The sequence below is a fragment of the Hylobates moloch genome, unplaced genomic scaffold (assembly GCF_009828535.3).
Source record: "Hylobates moloch isolate HMO894 unplaced genomic scaffold, HMol_V3 SCAFFOLD_15, whole genome shotgun sequence".
NCBI lineage: Eukaryota > Metazoa > Chordata > Mammalia > Primates > Hylobatidae > Hylobates > Hylobates moloch.
In genome coordinates, this window is record NW_026652290.1 from 44,043,448 (window position 1) to 44,063,278 (window position 19,831).

Consider the following 19,831-nt stretch of genomic DNA (forward strand, 5'->3'; position numbering starts at 1 on the left):
CCTCTGCCTGGCCGCCCCGTCTGGGAGGTCTACCACGGAGGCCAGACGCAATGTGGGGGCTGGACGTGTTGGCTCACGCCTGTAGTCCCAGCACTCTAGGAGGCCGAGGCAGGTTGATCACTTGAGACTAGGAGTTCGAGACCAGCCTGGCCAACATGGCAAAACATATGAAAAATACAACAGACAAACCAACCAACCAACCCAGCAACAACAAAACAGGTCTACCCTGGAGTCATACTCTAATTTTTTCTAGTTTCCTCCCTTTCTGATCCTTTATCCCACTTTCATTTTCTTCCTCTTCCTTCTCCTTCTTCTTTGTTAAATAGAGGATTGAGTTATTATCATTGATCCATACAAAGTCCCTCTCTCATTTATTTTCTTTAATTCCTACCCCCCATTTCTATTCCCTGTCTTCCCATGTGCAACCTTCCTAATATGTTTGATATGCATCTTTTTGTTTGTATGTATTTTTAGAAAATGTTTATTGTTTTGTGTGCAAAAAAAATTAATAATAAAACTGGCATGTCTTCAGGAAAAAAAAAAGAGTACAAAATTACAGTTAAAAAATTTATTATCTTTTTGTGGTTTGTTCTGTAGAATTCACATGAGAAAAAAATGTATATTCTGCTATTGTTGAGTGTTCTGTTCTGTCTAATCAATTAGAAAAATAAAAATAAAAAATAAAACCACAATAAGACATCACTACAGCACCCACTGAAATGACTAAAATTAAAAAGAATGACAATATCACATATGCAAGGATGTGGAGCATATGAAACTTCTACATGAATGGTAGTAATGTAAACTAGTTCAATCACCCCAGAAAAATGTTTGGCAATCCTTACCAAAGCTATGCATACATATGCCCTGACTTAGAATTCCACACCTGGATAATATTCCGGAAAATTGAGTGCTTGTGCCTACCAAAAACATCTTTAAGAATGTTCATAGCAGATTTATCATAATAGCACAAACCTGGAATCAAGTCAAATGCCCAAGATGGTGCCCAAGGTAAATTGGTATATCCATACAAGGGAATACTACACAGTGATAAAAAGGAATGAGCCAATATTCAAAACATGGTTGAATCTGACAGACATAATATTGAATAACAGAAGTCAGATACCAAAGAAGACACACTGTGTCAGTCTACTTATGCCTGTCTATGAGGTTTAACGACAGGCAAAATTAGTCTATGATAATAGAGGTTGGAATAGTGGTTAACCTGGGGTTGTCACGAATTGAAAAAGCACACAAGAAGGCTTCCTGGGTGCTGGAAATGATCTAGATCATGATGTGGATGATGGTGGTAGGGGAATAATCATATGTAAAAGTTCAAGCTACACACTTAAGATGTGTGTCCTTTAGGTAAGACAGACTCAGAAAACAGAAACCAAACCAATCCTTCCCTGCACACAAACGAGATTTACCCAACTGTAAAGCAATGCAATTTTATGAAATTTATCAGCCATGATAAATTTCTAATAGAAATATAACCTCCCAGCCTCGGCCAACACTAAGCCAGAGCTATTTAATGTTCACTAAACCTGAGATACCTTCCTACAGATCAGTAAACTGGCCAGATCAGATGTATAGTATTTAAATTAGGAGAAACATTCCAAAAGGGAAAATATAGAATGCTTTGAACTTGTTCTGACCTAAGTCTGCTTGATTTTGATTTATTTATTTATTTAATTTTTTTTTTTGAGACAGAGTCTCACTCTGTCACCCAGGCTGGAGTGCAGTGGCATGATCTTGGCTCATTGCGATCTCCGTCTCCTGGGTTTAAGGAATTCTCCGGCCTCAGCCTCCCTAGTAGCTGGGACTACAGGCATGCGCCACCACGCCTGGCTAATTTTTGTATCTTTAGTAGAGATGGGGTTTCGCCATGTTGGCCAGGCTGTTCTCAAACTCCTGACCTCAGGTGATCCACCCACCTCAGCCTCCCAAAGAGCCAGGATTACAGGCATGAGCCACCATGCCCAGCCCCACTTGTTTTTTTAATCTGCCATCTATTTTACAAAAAATTCTGTAACAGGCCGGGCGCAGTGGCTCATGCCTGTAATCCCAGCACTTTGGGAGGCCGAGGCAGGTGGATCACCTGAGGTCAGGAGTTTGAGACCAGCCTGGCCAACATGGTGAAACCCCATCTCTATTAAAAATACAAAAATTAGCTGGGTGTGGTGGCGCACCCCTGTAATCTCAGCTACTCAGAAGGCTGAGACAGGAGAATCGCTTGAACTAGGGAGGTGGAGGTTGGTGAGCTAAGATCATGCCACTGCACTCCAGCCTGGGCAACAGAGTGACACTCTGTATAAAAATAAAAAATAAAAAAAAAAAGCTGTGACAATTTGTGAGAAAACATTCAGAACCACTGAAATAAAGGCGTGATAATAAATGCGGAAACTCATGGCTGTTGGAATTGTCCTGAAGATAGTTAATTGCTGGTTAGAGACAAAATGCACACTGCTGCTTGATTGTGTACACAAAAAATGTACCTACCTGGATGTTGTGGTGACAGATGATACACATAAATGACAGGCAAGAAAGTAGGAAAAATAAAAGAGAGCAAGCAGGCTCTCAATGCCTGTCTAAATGTTAACAGAATTTCATAGAATTAGAACAAAGCATCAGCACTAAATGATGTGCATAAGAATCTATAATCCTCAGACCATATTTGCAAACTCAAGTGAAAAATGGGACTATGATGTACCCCCTTTCCAAGACAAATCTGGAACAATGAAGCCTAAAACACAGGAAATGCCTAGAAATGCCATGCAGAAGTCAAGAGCTTTGGAGTCATGTATGGAGTCAGACATTTAGTCTCACTGTGACCTTTGGGCACATTCCACAAAAGTTCTGACCTTCATAAAATTCTCTCACAGAAGTTCAAATGGGAATCTGTGAAAGCAAATAATGTAATATCTTTTTCTTTTCTTTTTTTTTGAGATGAAGTTTCACTCTTATTGCCCAGGCTGGAGTGCAATGGCGCTATCTCGGCTCACTGCAACCTCTGCCTCCCAGGTTCCAGTGATTCTTCTGCGTCAGCCTCGCGAGTAGCTGGGAATACAGGTGCCCACCACCATGCTTGGCTAATTTTTGTATATTTAGTAGAGACGGGGTTTCACCATGTTGACCAGGCTGGTCTTGAACTCCTGACCTCAGGTGATCCACCTGCCTCGGCCTCCCAAAGTGCTGGGATTACAGGTGTGAACCACTGCGCCTGGCCCTATGTCTTATATATTATAGGCACTAAATGAACAATGGGTGTCACAATCATATTTGCAGATTGAAAAGATCCATCTTTGTGGGCAGTGCTCTTGGAGGAAGTGGGTGCAAGCTAATCTTCCCTAAGATCTAAGCAGCAGGGAGATACTGTCTCACGTCTAGGATCAAAGATCAGTGTTATTGGTCTGGGGGTGGACATGGGGCATTGAGAGAGTTCATACCCATCATTAATGTTCTCCGAAGAACGCAAAACCATCTGTTTAGAGGAGAACATGGTGCAGACCGGGAACACACAGTATGTGAGAGCAGTTAGGGCTACTTTTGCTGTGGGCAATGGCAAAGTGAGCTGTGCAGGAACAAAGAAAATAATGTGGTGTTTTTCAGGCCTTAGAACCTTAGATGCCTTCCCACCCTGAGACTCAGAGCCTTCGGCTCATTCATAGCCATCAGCTCAGGGATTCCTCTCTGAATATCTCCTAAGGAAATAAGTTAAATATAGGCATAATAAATGCAGACAAATTATGCATACAGATACTTTTTTTTTTTTTTGATACGGAGTCTCACTCTGCCACCCAGGATGGAGTGCAGTGGCACGATCTTGGCTCACTGCAACCTCCACCTCCCGGATTCAAGCAGTTCTCCTGCCTCAGCCTCCCAAGTAGCTGGGACTACAGGCGCGTGCCACCATGCTCAGCTAATTTTTATATTTTTAGTAGAGATGGGGTTTCACTATGTTGGCCAGGCTGGTCTCAAGCTCCCGACCTCAGGTGATCCGCCTGCCTCGGCCTCCCAAAGTGCTGGGATTACAGGCATGAGCCACTGAGTCTGGCCGCGTGTAGATCTTGTCAAAGAATTTTGTAGAATACTCCCAAGTTGAAAACAAGACAATAGAGAAATGGTTTAAAATAATAAATCATGATGTATCACATAATGGAATATTAGTTATTAAAAAGTTATATTTATAAAAACTACATTATCACAAGGGAAGATACTTGTGTTATAATGTAGCTGAACAAACGAGGATACAATCTTGTGTATTTGCCTTAATCTCAACTGTGTAAAAGCCATTTGAGTTTGCAGGCCAGCTTGAATCCCTTTTTTGGAAAAAGAAAAACTGGAAGAAAAACAATAAAATGCCAACAGTGATTACCCCTGCGGTTGGAATTATTGGTGATCTTTCCTTCTTTCTTATTTTATGTACCATCCTGTTTGTTTTTCAGAGAATGTTTGACCCGTTTATGCTGGAGATTGCAATTTTTTTGTGTGAAAAATCAGACCTTGGCCATGACCTTGAGCAGTAGGATGTAAATAACTCCCACAAGCTTAGCATTTCAATAATGGAACACTAGGCATTAATGGGCTCAAAGTAGTAAGGCCCAAGTGTGGGTGGAGACTGTATTTTTGTGGTTTAGGTCTGCATGGTTCTGCGAATTTCCTTGGCAGTACAAAAGGGCTTGTGTAGGAAGAGAGGAGGCTGGTGTATGGTTGGGGTTTCAACCAGGAAGGTGTGGTGGTCGGGGGGAACCAAGGGATGAGCGCACCGGGGGTGCTGGTAAGAGAGCAGTCAAGGGATGACCATGAGGCCCAGGGCTAGGCAGGGTGGAGGCTGGAGAGAGATGACTCGTGAGAAATGAGCAGTCGGAGCAGAAGGTCCTTGGATGGGGGAGGAGCAGAAGTTTAGGAAACAACGGGAGCAAGACTAGGGTGGAAAAGAATTGGGAAGAGAGAGTGGGTGCAGTCTCATGCATTTGAGGTACAGCAGTATCAGGGTCATGATAGGTCATGGTGAAAGTCCATTGATTAATAAATATTCATCCAGCAGCTACTGTAAACCAGCACCATGCTAGGTGCTGGACACAGATACAGACCCTGCCCTCCTGGAGGTTGTGCGCTGTTGGGGGACTCCAGTATGGAATAAAAAATAAACCACTCCAAAGTGTAATATGTTCTCTAAAGAAGAGGAGTAGGAGGGAAATACAGGTCAGGAAAAAAAGACCAAAGGAAGTATCATTGAAGCTAAGACCTGAAAAATTAGTGGGAATCAGCCAGGTGAAGGGTGGGGGCAGCTTGGGCTAAGCCCTCAGGGCAGGAAGAAGCTTGGGGTGTTCACAGAACTGGAAGAAAGCCAGTGTGGCTGGAGTGGAGGGAGCAGAGGGTGGTACTGAAAGGAAGCCCAAGAGATGTGGTCATCTTAAGGAGTCTGGATTTCACCCTAACTTCAGGGAAGCCAGGGAAGGGTTTTGAAACAGGGAAAGGACAGGGTCCAATCCCTATTGCTGGAGGAGGATGAGAGGGATGGTGGCTGGGATCTGGGTATTGCTGGACAGCCAACCTGCAGAGAGCCCATCAGGAGTAGGGTCCCTGTGGCCTCTGGCAGTGAGGCAGCTCAATTCGACCTCTGCCACCAAGGCTCACCTGGGCAGTGGGCCTGCTGAGATATTGTTTCTTCCTAATTGGTTCCTGACTGGTCCTTGACTCCAATCCTCTCCCCAGGTAGGGATGTCTGTGCCTGTGGGCTCTGTATTTTCTGAACCCAAGTGAAGACAAGCAGATTGAGTGTCTGTGAAGACCCAAAAGCAGAACCCTGGGATGAACACTGTCCTGAAAATTGTCCCTGCTACCATCCTGGGTTAGGAAGCACATTGCCTTTGACTTCGTCGTCTTCACCCCATTAATTACCAGCCTCTGGTCTGACTAAGTGAAGATTCAGGACTGATGATTAGCAACGATGATGATGGTGTTGGGAATAACTGAGTGAAGAAGCAAATGTAAATATTTTTAAGTGTAAATATCAAAAGTGTAAATACTCTTGCTTTCTGAGATCCCAAAAGATGCCTTTCCCTGAGTATGGAAGGGCTGATATTCCTTTCTTTTCTAAACTAAAAAATATTTTCAGTTTGCAGAGGTAGACATCATTTTCAGAAAGGCAGCTTTGCCCAGCCTTAAGTGCAGATTAGGGGTTCAGACCCTAGCTCTGACACTTACTATCTGCATGCCCTTGGGCACACTACTTGCCCTTCTCATGCGGAGTCTCCTTATCTACCGCATGGAGATAATAGCAGCATCACGGTTGCAAAATCAGGGTAATGGCAGGTCTTAGTTCAGAGGGTCTGCTGGCAGGTGGATGATTTAAATGAGTGACTATTTGTAAATGGCTTAGATCAGTGCCTGGTATTTGATAAAAGCACGTTCCCAGTGAAGTAGCATGGTCTTCTTTCTTTTGGCTTGTCAATGAGGTTCTCCTTCTCTGAAAGGGTTGTGTTCAGGCGTAGCTGAGAGATTTTCTGGAGCCTCAAAAAACAACCAACCCCGTGCTCTTGGCTTTCTGGTTGTCCATGCAGGCTGCAGGAAACGCTATGTGGGGTCTATGTTTCTTTTGCACCTTTGATAAATCCTTACTTGAACATTTTAGTCTTTTCTCAACCTGGCTTCAAGGCTTGATCCAAAAGGCATTAAGGAGGGGAAGAGCCTCCTTGACTGCCAGCCACTTGGCAGGGCCCTGGGAACCAGAGCTCTCACCGGAAGGTGAAAGTCCCAGGGGTACGGAAGGGGCGCTGTTTCTTTCCACATTTTTAAAGCATGAAGGTGCTTGCTCTACCAGGCTCCAGATAATTTTCCATTTTCCCAACCTATTCACAAAATTCCCCACCAGTTTCTATTTTGAGTGTTGACACCATGTTCTCGGCTTTAACTAATCACCAGGAACCTCGGTTTTTGTCTTCTGAAAACCTCCAGGAACTTCAAAAGCCACCCACAGAATACAAATAAGGCCAGAGGTTTAAGATTTCCTGAAAACGAAATTCTTAGGTAGAAAGGCAGTTTATAAATATTTAGTAGTTACAGCAGCAAAAACTAACATGATTTTGAAGAGCAAGGAGCAAAGGCTCAAGGTGGGAGAGGAGAGAGGGGAGTATAGTTTTTTTTTTTTTTTTTTGTAGTTGTTCAGTTTAGTTTGAAGATTTTGAAAAAAACGAACACACAGGCACCCAACAAACTCGTTGTCTCTGATTGTCATGAGTCACCCGTTCATTGTGAATGCAGGTTATTAATTTGGGGGCTTATAAGGCTGAATCACTATTTTTGTTCTTTTCATACAGGGAACTTAAAGCACTTAACCATAAAAAGAGGCTTTTAAGTGAATAACTTGTGCCCAAGGGATAGCATTAAAAATTCAAAAAGGAAACTTCGTTTGATAGGCCCAAGTAAATGGGAAACTGTCTTGGGCCTCGTTTCTGTCGATTCTTCTTCTGGGATTTTGAGCCCGTTGAAAGCTACAGGTGGAGAGAGCTCCTTCCGGGGTCCAGGCCCGCTCTGCCTCCGACAGCAGAGCAGAGCGGCTTTTCTGGGCCTCCAGTGTGCGCGGCGCTAACCGTCGGACCCAGCGTCCAGCGGAGTAGCGCAGATTCCGCGTGATCCCCTCGAAATAATGTGGACCTCGCCGCTCATTCTGGCGTCGGGTGACACCCGAGAGTCCCCGTCTGACGTTAGCATCATCTCTTCCAGCCCGGGCTGAAGGCGTCCCCTGCGGACTCGTCGTGGCCTGGGCTCCCCGCTGGGACGCAACTCCCGTGCCTCTAGCCTGCTTGGCCCGGGGCGTGCACCGCCGGGGAAGAGGCTGGGACTGGGTCGCCGGGCTGTGCTATCCGCAGACCGAAGCCGCGGCTCGGGCTCCGGAGGAGATTCGCTGGGCGACCACCCAAGGCAGTTCCCTCCGTGTGCGGTCTCCCTAAATGGACCAGCCCTATCTTTGCAAGAAAAAGGATTTTTAAAAAAGAAAGAAAGAAAGAAAATAAAAAAAGAAAGGCGAGCGCAGCTGAGACGGTATCGGCTGCGTTTCTTCCCACACTCGCCAGTGTCACACCCATGAATCACCTCCAGACGGGGCGGCAGCTTCCCTAATTAGCCTGGAGACGCTCAGGACCCACACGGTTACAAAACAACAATAACAAACTTTTACTTTTATTCAAATGCACACTTCCTTCCCCCGGCGCCCACGCCTGCCGCAGGCCACCGACTTCGAGGGCGGATCCGGAGGTGACCTGGAGTCCCGGGTCCCTCTCCCCGGCGCGCGCGGGCGCCCTGGGCCCGTCCCGGACTGACTTGCCGCCCGCTCGGGGTCTCCGGTGCCCCCCGGCCCTCCCGGAGCCCCGACAGCGCCGCTGAGCGGACAGGCCGAGGCGGATTGGGAGCGGCGCCGGCTTGGGAGGGACCGCTGGACAGCCGGGTCCGCACCCCGATCGCCCTCCCCGCACCCCGATCGCCCTCCCGCCTCCCGCGGGGCGGCCAAGGCCCAGGCCGCCGCCTGCACCCGCAGCCCCGAGGTCTCGGCCCCACTCCGCCGGGCCAGCTGCGGAGGTGGCGTTGGGAGCTGCGCGCCGCGGGGGAGGTGCGCGCGGCGGCCGGCGAGTGGAGCTGAGCGGCGTCCGCCCCCGCCGAGCCGAGCGGAGCCGAGCCGAGCCGGCGCGCCTGCAGCTGGTAGCTGGGAGCGCGCCGGGCGCAGGGCCGGGCCGGCCGCGGGAGGGTAGTGTCAGCGCCGTTGTCCCGCTCTCTGGCCGCAGACCCGGGCTGTCTGGAGGCCGCGCGGCCACCTGCTGCGTCGCCGCGGCTTCGGGCGGGGGCCAGAGGCGCACAGCGGCGGGAGCAGCCCCGGCTCGCCGCACCCAGCGGAAGGTGCCCTTCTCTGCGCGTCTCGCCGAGCCCGGGCCACGCTCCTGTGCCAGGTACCTCGAGGGGTTTGAAATCGCTTGGCCCAAGGCAGGCGTGGGTCGACGAGGGGGCGGGCGCGGGGGCACCGGGCGGAGGTGTCGCGGGCCGGGGCTAGGGGGTCGAGGGCAGAGGCCGTGAAGCCAGGGGCCCCTCGGACCGGGAGAGGCGCCACCCCCGCCGCTGAAGCCCTGGGCAGCTCCTGGGGCCGAGGGGGAGCCGGACGCGCTCGTGCAAGTGCCCAAAGTTTCCCTTTGCTCACTTTGCTGGACCCAACTTTCCATTGTGAGGCAAAACCAGCAGTTAACGCGCCAGGAAAATGAAAGAGGAGGGAGAGAAGGTCCTGCTAGGTTGAAATTGTTAGCATACGAGGTCTTTTTATGCCCACTGTCTCCACACGCCGTTGCAGGGGAAAGGAGTGGACACATTCACGAACTGCCTTATGCTTTAGGTGATGGTTTATTTAACAGGTTTTAGGCTTTGATTACACGCCACCCGGGAGGGATTCTGGAGTTGATCTAAGAAGTGTTCACATTTTTAATCAACAAATATTTGTTGAACAGAAGCTTCATCACAGGCAAAGCTTTGGCATGAAGTTCACATGTGATCAGAGCATAATAGTCACTTGCTTTTGAAATGCAAGTCAGAAGCAGTGCCGCTGTGTGAATTTGACTCCGTGTAGGTGCAAGCCGCCTGCAGGCTGATATCAGGTCCTCCTGACAGTTTTGGGCCAGGAAATCCAAGTGGAAGACAGGCAGCTGTGTCACCCTTTTAGAGCCAGCTCACACCTTCCCAAACTGGTCTTAAAGTATCCTACTAGGTTATTGGAGCCTACAGGCTTCCTTCATTTGCATATACCATAGACTAGAATCTGTGTAGACCCCTGGTATTTTCCCTGGAGATCGGTCCCACGGGCGCACACCTGGAATAATGGGGCACTGTGGTCATCCTAAGAACCTATTGGGGTTATAAAATTGTGAGGAGAAAGATATCTAGAGACAGTGTCGTGTGGTGACATCAGGCGTCCCTGCGTTGGAGCTGGTGGAGAAGGTTGAGCTGGGCTGGTTTCTGGGCTCTGCCCCCATGCTGTGGCATCTTGGAGTCTGAGGCAAGAGGAAAAATCAGGAACACTGATCCTGTCTTTATTTAAAAGTGTGAGATTTTGTACATTATGGATTTTTGTATTTGTTTTGATGTTTTAAAATATTGTAATAAGGCATTTATCTGACTGCATTTTTGGTACCGCCTTCAATTTTGTGCCTGTAGTGAGTACCTGGCTTGCCTGACTCTAATTCTGGACCTCCTCCGCGAGTCAAGTTCTTACTCTCTAAGCATCTGTTTCCTCACTTATAAAATAAAGTGTACCATCCATGGATGCTGTGCAGCTCAGCTACTGCATAGGATCAGGCATGTGGGGCTCACTAATGGGTGGCTGTCCTACTGGGATCACTGCTCTGCTTGGCCCTCTTGGGCTAGTTAAGATGAATCTTGGCCGGGGCGCGATGGCTCACACTTGTAATCCCAGCACTTTGGGAGGCCGAGGCAGGTGGATTGCCTGAGGTCAGAAGTTGGTGACCAGTCTGGCCAACGTGGTGAAGCCCCGACTCTACTAAAAATACAAAAAAAATTAGCCAGATGTGGTGGCGCACGCCTGTAATCCCAGCTACTCAGGGGGCTGGGGCAGGGGAATTGCTTGAACCAGGGAGGTGGAGATTGCAGTGAGCTAAGATTGCACCACTGCACTCCAGCCTGGGCGGCAGAGCGAGACTCAGTCTCAAAAAAAAAAGGATGAATCTTGACCAATCTCAGTGCACCATTCAGGGAAATGAGAGCAGTGATAGTGCTATGGTTTGAATGTTTGTGTCCCCCCAAAAATTCATATGTGGATTCCTAACCTCAAGGTGATGGTATGAAGAGATGAGGCCTTTGGGAAGTGATAGGTCATGAATGGGCTTGGTACCCTTATAAAAGAAGCGCAAGGAGCTTGCTCCTCCCTTCCACCATGTGAGAACACCGCAAGGAGGTGCCTTCTATGAGGAACTGGCCCCCACCGGACACCAAACCTGCCAGTGCCTTGATCTTGGACTTCCAGCCTCCGGAACCACGAGGAATAAATGTCTGTTGTCTATGAGCTGCCCGGTTTATGGTATTTTGTTATAGCAGCTGAAATGGACTCAGCTGGCCAGCCCTCAGGGATGCTCTTGGTTAAATGAGAGAATAGATGTGAAGGTACCAGGCCTCCAGGAGGGCGGGTTTTCTGTGATGTCCTGGTGGGCCTGGATTTGACTTAGCTACCTTGCAGCCACTGGCTCTTCCCCTGCAGGCTGGCCCCGTGCCTTGTCGTGCAGTTGCTTGTTGTGCACATAAATACTGCTTGTGTTGCAGGTGGACTCTCTGGGTGGAAACCTGCCCAGGGTGTATTGTGGAAGGGTGCAAAATTTTGTGTAAGTGAGCTTGACTTTGCTGTCCCTAGTCAAGTCCCTTGGTTCCCTTTTTGGTATGCTCAGTTCCCAGTGCGTGGTTCTGTTTTTCTAGAGCCTAATTCAATGATATTATTTCAGTCAGTATTTAGCTTAAAGGTAGCTTTGTCCCTGGAGAGTCAGTCTCCCAGTCTCTCCAAGTTACTCCTCGGGGACTCCTTTTCACTACAAATCACCCCTGGGCACCAGGAGAGGGTTGTAGTCCCATCAGAGCTTGAGGGGAGTGGCCCTGACTGGTCATCTGGTCCTCTTGTGGTGCCCCAGTGAGTCCCTTTCCCCTCCACACAGAGCCTCCAGCTCACATTTCCATCGTTGTCCAGCTGGTGTCCCCAGGGTGAGCCACAGCGGGGACCTGGCTCTTGCATTGGCCCAGAGGTCCCCATGCTCTGAGGTCTCTTCTGGGCCCCTATTGGGCACCTGGGAGCCCGCCCAGGTTGTGCGGAGCCGTGCTAGGCCTCCATTTCTACTGTTCTGAGCTCGGCCTTCCCAGAGTTCCCACAGGAGCAGGACAAGAGCACCCCTCAGCCCCACCCCTGCCCCTCCAGGCGGGGTGCACAGCGGTAGGTGCTTAGCGCCTGGGTTCATGTCCCGGACCCAGAGGGCATTTTTCTACCTGTGGGGCAGGGCTGTTTCTTAGGTTCTGTCTTCCGTCCTCTGCACATCATGGCTTTGGGGAGAGCTCTGGGCTCCAGCTTCCAGGCTTTACCCTTGGTACATAACAGGAAGTTTAAAATATCTCTGTATTCACCACTGTCCTGGGTAAAGTCTGCTAGGCCTTTTTATTACCTGAAAAAGACTGGGAGAGCTGTCGGGGCTGCTGGAGACTTCAGTCAGGACTGGGAGAAGGCAAGGAAGGAGTAGCTGGCAGCGGCGTTGGGGGGATCGAATGGCTTTCTGTGTACGCAGCCCGGCCCACTGTCATGGGGATGGGCGTCCTCCAAACCACCGTTCCTATTTATGCTGTTGCTGCCTCATCATCAGAGCAACCCCTCATGTGCTTGGCACTCACTACAAGCCGGAAAGGTCCAAGTCATAATTGCTGCTTCTGGTGAATAAGATGAGCCCTTGTCAAGCCTGCGCCTGCAAGCCCGAGCCCTGGATTTAGTTCACACTCAGTTCACACTGGATTTGGAAGGGGAGGTAATCAGAGGAAGCTTCTTGGAGGAGGTGGGACTTAAAGTAACAACTTGGCCACACGGATGTGAGATGCAAGAAAACCACCTTTGAAAGGGAGACAGGCCGGCCTGGCCTGGTGTTCACAGTCCCACCTGTGGCTTGACACTGGCTGGTGTCGCACTGATCTCTTCCGTTGTCTAGATACCTGCAAACACTGGTACTGCTGGTGTCACCTGTAGGTAGGACAACACAGACAGCCAGCATTCAAAATCCTTTTGTTTTCCCCAAACTGAATGGAAATCAGGAGAATTCTCATCAAATAATGCTCTTTCTAGGTCTCTGTGTCTGGAAAATAATTTCAAACCTTTAGGTCAGATTAAGAGTCCTTAAGACACATTTATGATTTTGACAAATTACCTTGAAGATATTTGTATTGCTTTTAAGCGGGTCTAACCCATAATCCTGAGCCAAGTGGATAATGAACAAGAGATGCTGTTTCTGTCAGTGCCCAGTGAATTTAGCAGTGAAATGATGGGAAATGATAAGACAGGCGTGTGATGTAACAGGGCACCCCCTTAGCAGCATCAGCCCCCAGCTTTTCTCAGGCTCAGATACCATTCTGGAGGAGACTGCTGGTAGGAAGGATTCTCAGACATTTTTCTTGTGATCTGGGTATCTGTGAAAGGAAATTATGGAAGATTGTTTCGAAAAGTGCAGATGGAAAGGTATTTATTCGCTCAGGCCTCCTCCTGGCTGTGGTGTGTGGGGCTGGTTTTTAACTATGTGTGTAGTTAAAGAATTTCCAGAAATATTTGCCTTAACCTCTGAGATCCATACACCAGTCTCTCCATGGTTTCTGCCCTCAAATTCTCATGTCTGTGGGAAGCACCAGAACCATTAGCTGTGGTGTGTGCAGTTCCTAAGAAAGTATTCTCGGAAACACTGCCCCATATGTGGGAGGGGAACATGTCAGGGAGGTTGCCTTCTTTTTAAAGCAGTTGGTCCAGTCAAGGTCAGGGGAGTCAGGCTCTGGTGTCTTTTTTTTTTTTTTCTTTGAGACAGAGTCTCCCTCTGTCACCCAGTCTGGAGTGCAGTGGTGCGATCTCTGCTCACTGCAACCTCTGCCTCCTGGGTTCAAGGGATTCTCTTGCCTCAGCCTCCTGAGTAGCTGGGATTACAGGTGCCTGTCACCACGCCTTGCAAATTTTTGTATTTTTGGTAGAGACGAGGTTTCTCCTTGTTAGCCAGGCTGGTCTCAAACTCCTGACCTCAAGTGGTCCACCCACCATGGCCTCCCAAAGTGCTGGGATTACTGGCGTGAGCCACCATGCCCAGCCCAGGCTCTGGTTTCTGCTGTGCCACTTAGAAGTCCTGCAACCTCAGTCACCCCTTAGATGGGGTGGGGGGTGGTAGACACACACACGCACACACACACACGAGCATTACATGAGGTGCTGTTTGACAAACATAGAAAATGCACCATAAATTATTTATAGATATTACTCTCTTATTGTCTTTCTTGTAAGAAGGTGAAAGGGCATTTGTTATAACTACCAGTTAGGACCCCCACTAGTAATGTTCCCTAAAGCAATAAAGGGTCCTTCCACATCTGAGATCTGATGGCCTTTAAGGAAAATGAGCATAGCTGCCATACACAGTGCTCCTGAGCACAGCTGCCGGTGGACGCTCTCATGTGGGGAACAACCTTGATGCGATTTAGAACACACAGGGAGAAGCGCGGGGATGGACGAGGGGTAGGTCACACAGGACAGGGGTGGGACAGAGATGGGGTAGGTGATATAGGTAGGATAGGGTGGGGTCAGAGATGCAGTAGGGGACACAGGACAGAGGGTGGGGACAGGGATGGGGTAGGGGACACAGGACAGAGGGTTGGGACAGAGATGGGGTAGGGGACACGGGACAGAGGGTGGGGACGGGGATGGGGTAGGGGACACAGGACAGAGGGTGGGGATGGGGTAGGGGACACAGGACAGAGGGTGGGGACAGAGATGGGGTAGGGGACACAGGACAGAGGGTGGGGAAAGAGATGGGGTAGGAGACACAGGACAGAGGGTGGGGACGGGGATGGGGTAGGGGACACAGTGCAGGGTGTTGGGACGGAGATGCGGTAGCTGGAAAGCATCCGTGTGTCCCATCTTGCTCTGCAGCATCCGCCTTCCCCACTAATGTGTGAGGAGAAGGACCTGACTTGAAGCACTTGCAGGGGGGCCACGGATGGGAGGTGCCCTGGGCCAAGACACATGCTCCGTCCTGTTGGAGAGACACAGGGATGGTTCTGCCCTGCCACTTCTGGGCTCACTACTGAGTGTGTTGAACAGCCTTGGATTCAGAGGACCAGAATTGGGTCACCAGTGGGGAAGTGAATTTTGAGGGAATATCAGGTTCATCTGGGTAAGTGGTCTCGTGCGTACGAATGTATCCTGGTATTGAGCACCTTTTCCATGTCGAATGTATCGTGAGTCTTTGCTGCCCAGCTGCCTGGGGTCCATGTGGTGCTTCATGAGTACTAGGTGTCTTAGAGCTCGCATCTCCTCCTCTGTTTGATACACACCTGCTCTACTTACTATTTATCTCTACTTGACGTATCCTGTGAGATTCACCCATTGCGTTTGTTGTTTTTTTCTTCAGAATTGAATGTTCCCAAACGATTTAACAAATGCCCCTTATGGAAGACACTAAACTCGTCCCTGAGAATGGGTTTTGAGATTAGGCATATTTTTTTGAAGCCATCGTCCCACCCAGTTGGGGGAGCCTGCCATGCCTGGGGCATTCTGGGACCAGGTGTGGGTCTGTAGAGGTTCGCGAAGCTTTGCTTACACTCACTTCAGGTCCACAGACACTGAACTGTGTGCTCAGGGATGGTTTCTTCCCCTGGCTCCTCAGGACAGACGTGACCAGGGAGGCGGCTCACCTGTCCCACTGTAGATGCTGCTTGGAGTCTGGGGCATACTGGGCTGCTCTCTGAGCTCTTGGTCTGATTACAACTCCGCGACTACATGCAAGATCTGCACCAGGCAGGTAAGGGAGCAGGTGCAGTGGGCAGAGGGGCCATACCAGGTCCAAGGACTTCGGCGCAGACTGTGGCTCTCGGGTTCTCTCCCTTCTGTGCCGGCGTCATGGGAAATACCGCAAGTGTTCTGAAGCCCCATCTCCACTCTTCGCCTGCTTTCTAACCTGGGTTGAACACCTCTCTCCTGGCTCCAGAGTTTCTGTGATCTTGCTTTAATACCTTAATTATTGACCTTTCTTCCCCGAGGAGGGGTACTAAGAACTTTTATGTGGATCTTTTCTGCATGGAAGATTTGTGACTTTGAATCTGCAGCACTAGTTTGGCCAGTGGAGGTGAGGAGGGAGAAGAAATGGGGTGTTTTCAGGGGTCAGACCCACTCCCTTGAGGTCTGAGTTACAAGACCCACTCCTTTGAGGTCTGAGTCAAATGGCCACATCTCTCCATGGGGCTGGGTGATTCAGTCTCTGAGCTGTGTTCATTTCTACAGGAACCGAATTCCATGTGGTTTTGGACGGTTGCTGGGTGTCAGCTACAAGCTCCATTGGAAATCACATTCTGAAATTGTCATGTGTTAGTGCTTCCAGTATGCTCTCTGGTTGAAAATGGCATTTTTATAGACAAATACAACCATTTTGAAGGTTTGAGTCACTCGCTTTGTAAGGCTCGGCCAGTGTTATCTTGTTCTCTTCACAGCCTTTGTGAGCCAAAACAGGTCTTTGAGTTGAGGTGTGCTGGTGCGGGGGGCTTCTCTGGTACCGTATTCTAGAACAGAAATGACTGAGTGAATTTTGTGGGCCTGTGTCAGCCTCTCGAGTAGCTGGACCCTCGGTAGGGGAGGAAGCCCTGTAGACTGGACATGGCCAGGCCAGCCAGCAGAGAGGGCCCAGCAATTAGCACGGAGAAGGCTGGTCAGCTGTCTGGGGCTCTGAACAGACTTGAGATTTCCCTCACCTCAGTCAGGCTGCTCTTTGGCCGCAGTGTTACGTGGCTTGAGGCCGGGTGCTGCAGTAACTGTCTCTACCGTCAAGCCTGGGGGCGGAACAGGAGAGGATCTCTGAAAACATTTGGGGCAGAGCCTTCTGAACTTCTGTCTGTGCTATACTGACTCTACATACAAACGTATATGCGCTAACACACATACTTACCCCAAAGAGGGTGATGTCTGTATTTTGTGAGCTGCCTTTTTTTTTTTTTTTTTTTTTTTTTTGAGAAAGAGTCTTGCTTTATCTCCCAGGCTGGAATGCAGTGGCGCCATTTCTGATCACTGCAACCTCCACCTCCCGGGTTCAAGAGATTCTTATGCGTCAGCCTCTCGAGTAGCTGGGATTACAGGCACACACCACCATGACTGGCTAATTTTTTTTTTTATTATTATTTTTTTGTATTTTTAGCAGAGACAGGGTTTCACCAAGTTGGCCAGGCTGGTCTTGAACTCCTGACCACAAGTGATCCACCTGCCTCAGCCTCTCAAAATGCTGGGATTACAGGCATGAGCCACCGCACCTGGCCATGAGCTACCTTTTCAAAATGAATGGTACAAGTTGAGCCTCTTTTCCACACTACCAGATTGTTAGATATTCTTCATTTGCATCCATTCTCAGGGCTGCAAGAAATTCCCTTGTAGGGGTAGGTTCCAGTCCTCGAGCCTTCTCTGGGATGGATGTTTAATTAAGTCATTTTCAACCATTTGCCAGTTACTAACACAACGATACACATCCTTGTCCGTTTGTCATTTAAAATTGTGATGTTTTGTGCATCATGGGTTTTTGTATTTTTTGCGCGTTTGTCTGATCGGTGCCTTTGCGTACCGTCTCCTAAGTAGATTTCCTGTGTATACACCAGACTCCTTCTTTGATATGTCCTGCCTGAAATAATTTTTTCACACCAAGTTTCTTTTTTTTTTTTTTCCCAAGAGATGAGTCTTTACCAAGATTTTCTGAATCTTGGTTGGCAGCATCTGTGTTACTCAGGATTCACTCTCATTTGCTGAGGCAGAAGAGGATTTTGTGCAGAGAATTCAGGACCCACAGAATTGTTGCAAGCTTGGGCCCTGGCCGCATGTGCAGGAACCACCGCAGAGTGACACTGCAGAGCTGGCCCGCCGGTAACTCCTGCTTCCAGCATGGCCAGGGAGTCATTGGTGGCTCCAGGCCTCACACCTCCCACCATCCACCCGCACCAGGGAGAGTCCCACCTGCTGCTCTGCATTAGTGGAGCCGTGGAGGAGGCTCTGTGACGTCTGCCTCCGTCCACAGGGGAAACCAGATACGTCCATAGTGGGGTCTCTTGACATGAGCCCTGAAGCCTCCCTCCCTGCTGTCTCCTGGAAGTCGATTGGACGCTTCCTAGCCTGACTTTCAAAGCAGGTGGAGAAATGAGGGGAAGCCACATGAAAATAGTTCCTGCAGATTTACCTTGCATACAAACCAAGTACTTAGAAACGAATCCCTGGAGGCCCGCCCTAGCTGAGAGGTTGGGTGGGTTTCGAGGGGCTGTCTGGTGAGTCTATCTGGACATTGGAGAATCTTTGCTCTCTCTGCCCCTTTCCTGGTCGTGTTGAGTCAATGCCGAGCAACCCTTCGCTGCAGGCGTGGGAAGGAGGCAGGAATTAACCCACTGCTAAGTTAATAGGCAATGTTTTTTCATGAGTCATAATTGATTCGCATTCAGTTTATGAACATTTCTCTTTGCCTCTTCAAACAGGCCTTTGTGCATAATTACTGTGAATTCAGGTGTCTGTAGAGTTCCAAGCTGCCCCTCTGAGTGGATCATTGTATTTTCTGTGTTCAGAGAGAACATTGCTGAGGAAGGGTCCCAGGAGACACATTGTCTTTAGCAACGCCAAGTGCAGCTGGGGGCCTGCAAGGGTTGGAGACCATGGGGGCAGCTACTTGCTTCATGGTGCACGCTCTTGGGAGCCAGCAGTAAGTGTCGCCCCTTCAGAGATGGACTGTTTAAAATGGCCTGGTGCTCCCCGCCCTGCAAGCTCCCAAGAGGATGGCGGGAGGGGATAGAAAGAAGGTGCCCAGCCCCCTTTAAGTTGAGGTAGAGTGGACAGCCTTCCCCACTCTAATCCTGGGAGGGTACAGTGGTTCATGCTTCTAGCCCATCCAGGAATTAGGCCTATCCAGGGAACCCATATTTTCTTTAAAAAGAGAAGATCATACTGATTTCACATGTACCAAATGAGTCACCTTAGGTTTCTATGGCACCTTCTCTTTGTGAATTAAAAATAGGATTTGATTTATATGTAACAGCTGGTTTTCTTCAATTTTGAGGGGTAAGCATTGATTGTGTATTATGAAGTAAACTGTAATAATTATTTTACCAGCTACAGCGGTTTTTCTTTCCATTCTTCTAACCATATAAAATGAGATCTTAAAAATTGTAAAAAAAATAGTTATTTTTTGTAGCATATAAATACTGGATAATCCAGGCTGCCTAATGCATAACCTCTCCCTCCTGCCCACCCCATATTGTGAATTTCAATAATTAATAAAGTGTGTGTGTGTGTGTGTGTGTGTGTGTGTGTGTGTGCATGTGTGTGTTTAGAAGAGAAGTCCATTCCAGCGCAGAGATTGGATGCTGTTTCCACCTGTCGAGCATTGCTCTGCCTTTTGGGTAACTTCACCTTCTTCATCTTATTTAATCCTTGCAGTCACCCTGTGTGTTTTATAAGTAAGAAGACCCAGGTTTAGCAAAGTGAAGTCACTTTGGCAGGATTGCATAGCTGGTGAGCCAGAGCTGTGAGCCCACACGTTTATCCCGCTTCCCTCACGAGGTGCACTCCCCGTGAATGCAGCCTTTGTTCCTCTGGGTGAACCCTGATGCCTTGCCCCTCTGCCTGCGCGTGCTGTGTGGTTGTCGGTTTCAGTACTGTTGTGGCTATTCAGCTGACACACAGGGGCTGCCATGATTGCTTCACCTCTCACTGTTTTTATCCCCACTTTACAGAAGAGCAAACTGAGGCACAGACAAGTTATGCAGGGATTTGAACCCAGGATCCTTTCCTTGTCACCTTGTTTTTAACCTGTCTCGAGCCGAGAACTTGGAAACAGTGTCAGGAAGTGTCCTGGTAACCCACCCAGGGTTTCACTTAATGCAAGTGAACACTCTTGGGCAAGTTCCTCCCCCAAGTGTGCACAGGGCCTGGGGCTGAGCCTAGGCAAGGGAGGGGCCCTTCATTCCCTGGTCAGCTCCTTCCTCCTCCTTGAAGTCCCACCTGGGACTGGACCCTGGCTGGAGTCCAGCCAAGAGCCTCTTCCTTACCTCC

At 49.1% G+C, this 19,831-nt stretch overlaps 1 protein-coding gene across 2 annotated transcripts in view; it reads left to right on the plus strand.

Moving 5' to 3' along the window:
- The first annotated feature begins 8,238 nt into the window (after positions 1-8,238).
- CRACDL (CRACD like) overlaps positions 8,239-19,831 on the plus strand; it is a 159,580-nt gene continuing 147,987 nt past the window's right edge. For both annotated transcript variants that reach the window (XM_058428521.1, XM_058428522.1), the window contains exon 1: positions 8,239-8,948. The gene's annotated coding sequence lies outside the window, so the exon portion shown is untranslated. The remainder of the gene's footprint in view (positions 8,949-19,831) is intronic.